This window comes from Balaenoptera physalus (assembly GCF_965194825.1).
Source record: "Balaenoptera physalus genome assembly, chromosome: 13".
NCBI classification, from domain to species: Eukaryota; Metazoa; Chordata; class Mammalia; order Artiodactyla; family Balaenopteridae; genus Balaenoptera; species Balaenoptera physalus.
In genome coordinates this window covers 89,189,515-89,196,441 of record NC_138892.1, presented here as the reverse complement: position 1 = coordinate 89,196,441, position 6,927 = coordinate 89,189,515, and positions in this window count along the sequence as shown.

Sequence of the window (6,927 nt, the reverse complement as noted above, 5' to 3'; positions counted from 1 at the left end):
CAAATGAAGCAACTGACAAAGGATTAATCTCAAAAATATACAAGCAGCTCATGCAGCTCAATATCAAAAAAACAGAAAACGCAATCCAAAAATGTTCAGAAGACCTAAATAGACATTTCTCCAAAGAAGATATACAGATTGCCAAAAAACACATGAAAGGATGCTCAACATCACTGATCATTAGAGAAATGCAAATGAAAACTACAATGAGGTATCACCTCACACCAGTCAGAATGGCCATCATCAAAAATCTACAAACAACAAATGCTGGAGAGGGTGTGGAGAAAAGGGAACCCTCTTGCACTGTTGGTGGGAATGTAAATTGATACAGCCACTATGGAGAACAGTATAGAGGTTCCTCAAAAAACTAAAAATAGAACTACTATACAACCGAGCAATTCCACTACTGGGCACATACCCTGAGAAAACGATAATTCAAAAAGAGTCATGTACTACAATGTTCATTGCAGCTCTATTTACAGTAGCCAGGACATGGAAGCAACCTGTGTCCATCGACAGATGAATGGATGAAGAAGATGTGGCACATATATACATTGGAATATTACTCAGCCATAAAAAGAAACGAAATTGAGTTATTTGTAGTGAGGTGGATGGACCTAGATACTGTCATACAGAGTGAAGTGAGTCAGAAAAAGAAAAACAAATACCGTATGCTAACACATACATATGGAATCTTTAAAAAAAAGTGGTTTTGAAGAACCTAGGGGCAGGACAGGAATAAAGACACTGACATAGAGAATGGACCTGAGGAGACGGGGAGGCGGGAGGGTATGCTGGGACAAAGTGAGAGAGTGGTATGGACATAGATACACTACTAAATGTAAAATAGACAGCTAGTGGGAAGCAGCCGCATAGCACAGGGAGATCAGTTAAGTGCTTTGCATCCACCTAGAGGGGTGGGATAGGGAGGGCGGGAGGGAGACGCAAGAGGGAAGAGATAAGGGAACATATGTACACATATAGCTGATTCACTTTGTTATACAGCAGAAACTAACACACTATTGTAAAGCAATTATACTTCAGTAAAGATGTGTAAAAAATAATAATATCATGTTTTTTTTTAAAATGGAATCTGTGAGGAAACAACTTAGAGGAAAATAGTTGCACAATTACCTAGATGTATAGTACATGCTTGAATCAAGGATATACTGTGTTTTATGATAGATACCCACTCTTCTCTTTCCTACTGAATTATATTCAATAAATGCCCAGAAGGAAAGAACTATGTCTCACCTTTCTTGATATTTTCCACGGTCCCTTCTGTACAGCATTGCTCAATAAATATTTGTTAACTAAATGAATTCCTAAGAGAAGAAGCTATCTTCAAAAACAGTTACATCCTGAAGGTTTTTTGTTTTTGTGTTTTAACTAACTAGAAAAGGGATTTAGGAAATCAACCAATCTTTGAATAATCATTAAGTATTAGTTGGAAATTGCTTAACTACCCAAACATAGGAATATTCTTGGGGAAACCAAAAAATAAAAATAAAAAAGGAGAGTCCAATCTGAAGGGCTAATATCCTGGAAGGATAAATAAGGATTATATAAAGGAAACCAAAATAAATAACAACCACTATGTAAGAGAACACAAAGTACAGAGGCATGGACTCAAGTGCTATGGAGAGTGGTTATCAAAATTATTAAGGAACCCAAAGAGTTTTCTTTAAATGTAAGCTAATCTGTTGACTTTTGCCACTTTTAATAAGTTAAAGCAAGATTTTAAAGAATTCGTTAAGTCTGTTTTAAAATAACGATAAAAATTCATTTTATGTTAACTGTAATATTTATTTTGAGGAAAAATAATTTTATCAAAATAAAAAAATAAGTCAGAAGAGACATTTTTTCAAATCTCTTTAATGTTGGGCTTAATAGAAGTCAGCTGGATTCTCCTATCTGCTTCTGCATTCATTCTGTCGAGATTCCACATGTCAAGTAACCTCTGGAAAATTCCACACTATAATCCTGAGAAGATAGAGAGAAAGGCTAATAACATCTTAGTCTGATTATGAAAATAGTTTTGATTTCACCACTGATCCCCTGTAGGATGTAAGCACCCCGGGGTCACTGGTCCACACTTTGGGAATCTCTCACATAGGAAATCTGAGAAATAGAGAGTGATAAGATTGGAAGAGTAGGAGAAACTTTAATGGGACATATTTTGTAGTGTGTATACTGGAAGAAATTCAAGTTAAAGACTTGGATTTGAGACTTCATAAGTCATTTAAACCTTTCTGCCTTTCAATTTCATTGTCTCCTCTATGCAAGGTTGCTGTAAGAATGTAATGAGCCAGCTTATATATAAAGGTTTTGTGAACTATAAAGTCTTTTATACCCACTATTATTTTTGTTTAGCATAACCTTGAATTGGGATTCAAAGGATGGATACTTAGCATGTGGATGTCTAGATCAGAGAGAGTGGAAATATTCCATTTTAGTACTATGTCTAATGATCACTTTAGTCCTCATTTCATTGCCCTACTGAAATATTTGACACTGTTTGTTTCTCTCTGTTTAAACACTTTCTTTATTGGACCATCCATCAGAATTCTGCTCCCCATTTTCTTACCTGGCCACTCCTCCTCAGTCATCTTTGCTGGCTCCATCTGTTCTCTCTGAGCAATACCATTGACCTTCCCCAGGGCACTGGCCTTACCCTCTTTTCCACTCTGTCTACACTCCTCCCTAAGCAACCTCATCCCATCTCATGTCCTTAAATAGCATCTCTGTGCTGATGAATCCCAAAGTTGCATCCCTAACTTGAAAAACCAGCTGCCTATTTTGCATATCTACTTAGATGTCCAGTGAGAAGCTCATACTTCATAAGTCTAAAAGCAAACCCTACATCCACGTTACTGAGCAATCTCCTATTCCTGATTCCCTTCCTGTTCCCATAGTTTACAGAACTCCTTGACCTTCTAACACACCCTGCAGGCTCTGCCTCAAGTCTTTTTTACAGCCTTTCTCTCTACCTACAGTTCTCCCTCCAAACACACCGGTGGCTCCCTTTTTATTTAATCTTTGCTCTAATGTCACTTTCTCAGTCACATCTGTTTAAAAACTGCAAGCTCATTAAAATTTGCAAATCTTTGCTCCGCACTCTTTCCTGCCACGTTCTAGCCTTACGTATTATCTATACTATAGCATAAATTATATACTCAAAAATTATATATTTATTATATATTTATTTACTTTTTATTTTGTTTTTTTTTCCCTTGGGCACCAATTTTGCTTATTTTCTTTCTACATAAGCTCCATAAGGACAAGAATTCTTGCTTTATTCACTGATCTCTGTATTCCCAGGTTTTAGAATACATAGTGCGGCCAGTAGGCTCTCAAATGTTTGTTTAATGTATAAACGTCTAGATCAAAATCTGAGGGGCTGGCATTAAGAAGGAGCAGAAAATGTCCCTGGTGAGGCCAAAAAGGCGAAGAGGGAAAAGTGGGAGGAGGCAAACATGGTAAGTGTAAACTGAGCCTGACTGGAAGAGGGTTCATGCTGTAGAGCAGTAGATGGAAATGTGTTCTTAACAACGATCAAAGGTGACCTCAAAAAAGGCTTTCATAGTATGTTGTGGGGTCTTCTTCCATGGAGACTGCTTGAAATTGAGAGGCTTTTCTCAGCTATTGTTAGGTTAATAATTAAGCTACCTGAAGGCAGAGGCTGAATGAAATGACTTCTTGGTTCGATGTCCTGTGATATATGAATATGAATTCCAGCTTGAAAACAAATCCCTCATGAGTCAGTATGCACCCAGTCTATTACCTAACATATACAAATATATATAAAATTTACGTTAGATAAGCCTATTTTTGACGGACTGTTAATAATAGAGTGAGAGGGACTGAGTGACAATACAGATTGAGGAGTATTTGAATTATCTTCTATGATGGTTAGCAAGTTATTTTTTAAGTTATATTTTGGTTTTACCGACTTGCCAAAAATAATGTCAGCAAGCAACTAGATTTCAATATTTTTTTTAAATATCTTGATGGTTACCACACTATTACAAAACGTTTCCCAGTCCTCAATAAAGCTAAAATTTTCAACAAGGGAAAACTTGTAGGGCCAAGTTTAGAGGTTAAAAACTCAGTAATGAATGTTCTTGTTCTTGTGGGTTATCTCAGATCCTTAGAATTATTTTAATGTCATTTTTAATGTGAATTTCCATGCTATTTTAATTCATTAGTCATGGGCTATCATTTTTCGAAGTAATTACTGTAATTTCATCAAATGACATAATTATAGTAAATACTTTGATGTAATTACCATAAATATGGAAAGAGACACCCAAAGGTGTAATAATGTCAAAAACTAAGATATTTATGATGTGTAAAGACAAATTATGATGACATTTATGACATGTAATAACATCACAGAGTTCTATGTTTATGTTGTATAAAGAATAATGATATAAATAGAATGTAAAATTACATCATGTAGACTAATTTATTTTATAAATAGTATAGAAACTTGAGAGCTCTATAAGGCTTCAGGTTCAGATTAATAGATCATTGCCACTTTTAGGCATTTCTCCCTTTGATCCCTAATAAATGACTCTGTTATTTTATTAAGGGTAAAAACATTCCCTCTTAAAAGCACAGACATAGACACAAAGCAGAAACACAAAACTGAGAAACCTTGTTTAGTGCTTGAAAAAAATATTCATTTCAAGCATCAAAAAAAGTAGCTGTATGGAAGAAAAGCCAATGTTTGGTCCGTATTGTCCATGGAGACTAACAGGTCACATCAGTATTTTCTTAAAAAGGAGACAGCTTGACCATTTGACACTTACCAAAGCAGACACCTATTTAATTAAAAGATTTCTTCTCTTGTCACATTATTAAGTTTTATGTCCATGAAGAAATAACTTTGCATGCCTACATTCTGACTATTGGAATAATGTGAAAATAGGCTTCAAAGAAAAAGGAAAGAAAACCACAAGCTTGAAGCAAAGTCTAATTTTGTGAACTTAATTAGTTCTTGTTGTTAGACTGAGGCAGAAATATATCTTAAAAATAATTCCTGCTGCAAAGTTGTAGCTTAGAGTGAAAAGTATTATGAACATCAGTTAGTTTAGTTATGATATCATTAGTGATCAGCGTCTTTCTGATATCAAGAGAAACCCAATGTCAGAAGATAGCCTTTTCCTAATGGATTAGTTGAAGGATTTTTTTGGAGCATTCCTTGGTCTGATCACATCCTGAGGCTGGAATTTAGTAGTCTGAGATAGTCATTCTCTTTCCTTCTATTCTCTAGTGCAGTTTAAAGACACTCTCCACTCTGCAGCCTTAGTGTTCTTCATGGCCTTGATAAGGTTTTAGGGTAAGTTATTTTTCCTTCCATGGACACATAATTCCAGGTGACTATAGTAATAATTTTCTCAACTCTTTTGCCACTTTTCACTGTGGGCTGCCAAAGCTCCATTCACTAATAACAAGTGGATTACTCTTGTTTTTTTGTTTGCAAAACCAATCAGACCCAACAGTAAATGTACAGATTCCTATTTCCTTGAAGGTCCATTGCTTACAATCACTTCTGATCCCAATTTCTGCCTTGGTAAGGGTTCTTAATTGCAAACAACAGAATCTACTCCAGCTAGTTTGAGCACTGAACAAATTTGTCATACTCTGGAGTTCATTAATCTGCATAAGATCCAATAAATTAGACTCAGAAGCTACACTATCAGGAAAAATCCCAAATATGCCACTGGAACGCTTGCAGGCATAATACCACTTCCACAGACACAGTGTAACCCTTCCCTGGGAAGGTGAGCATAGGAACTTGGAAAGCTACTTCTAGGACCCCTGTCCCTGCTACATCTGATAGCTCAATGCCCCTGTGCCATATTCCTTGACACAGGTCAGCAAAATGAGGAAGGCCTCTTTCTTCACTACAGGGTGCTCTCTGCTGCAGGGAAGTCATCATCTTGTTCCATCTGATTGTTGGGACCTAGATTGCATGGCTGTGTCTCACCTGCAAAGGAGACAGAAAGGTGAAGTCCTGGCCTCGAACTTGGAGAAGAGAGAATCATAATGCAGAAAGCTACCTTAAAATATAGAAATGGTTTTCAAAAGTTTCGGGGCTGACTTAAACTTCACTCATGACCTCTATATCTGGGAAATGCTCCATGGGACCTCAGGTTTAGAAAACATGTGGAGATATTTTCCAATGTTCCCAACCATCTCATTCAAGCTTTACCATTCGATTAAATTTAAAAAGCACTTGGATGCTTTGGAGTGCCTCCCAATATGTCTCAGTGACTCTGCCGTTTAGAATCAGGGTGTGGTGCTTGCTTCGGCAGCACAGATACTAAAATTGGAACGATACAGAGAGGATTAGCATGGCCCCTGCGCAAGGATGACACGCAAATTCGTGAAGCGTTCCATATTTTTTAAAGCAATTATACTCCAATAAAGATGTTAAGAAAAAAAAAAAGAATCAGGGTGTGGTGATGGAGATGAATATACAAATAGACCCGGGTCTGAATGCGTCTGAGTTGCTAAAGTAAATCATTGTTCTAAACTAAATGTCATTACACTTTATGAAGTTTCATCTGTCATCAGGCTCCCAATATCAATCTAAAATGCTACCATAGGACCGAGCAATTCCACTCCAAGGTATATATCCAAAAAAACCAAAAAACACTAATTCAGAGAGAGGCATACACCCCAATGTTCATAGAAGCATTATTTACAATTGCCAGGGTATGGAAACAACCTAAGTGCCCATCAACAGATGAATGGATAAAGAGGATGTGAGATATATATATATAACGGGATACTACTCAGCAAGAAAACAACAACGAAATTTTGCCATTTGCAGCAACATGGATGGACTTGGAGGGCATTACGCTAAGTGAAATAAGTCAGACAGAGAAAGGCAAATACTGTATGATATCACTTATA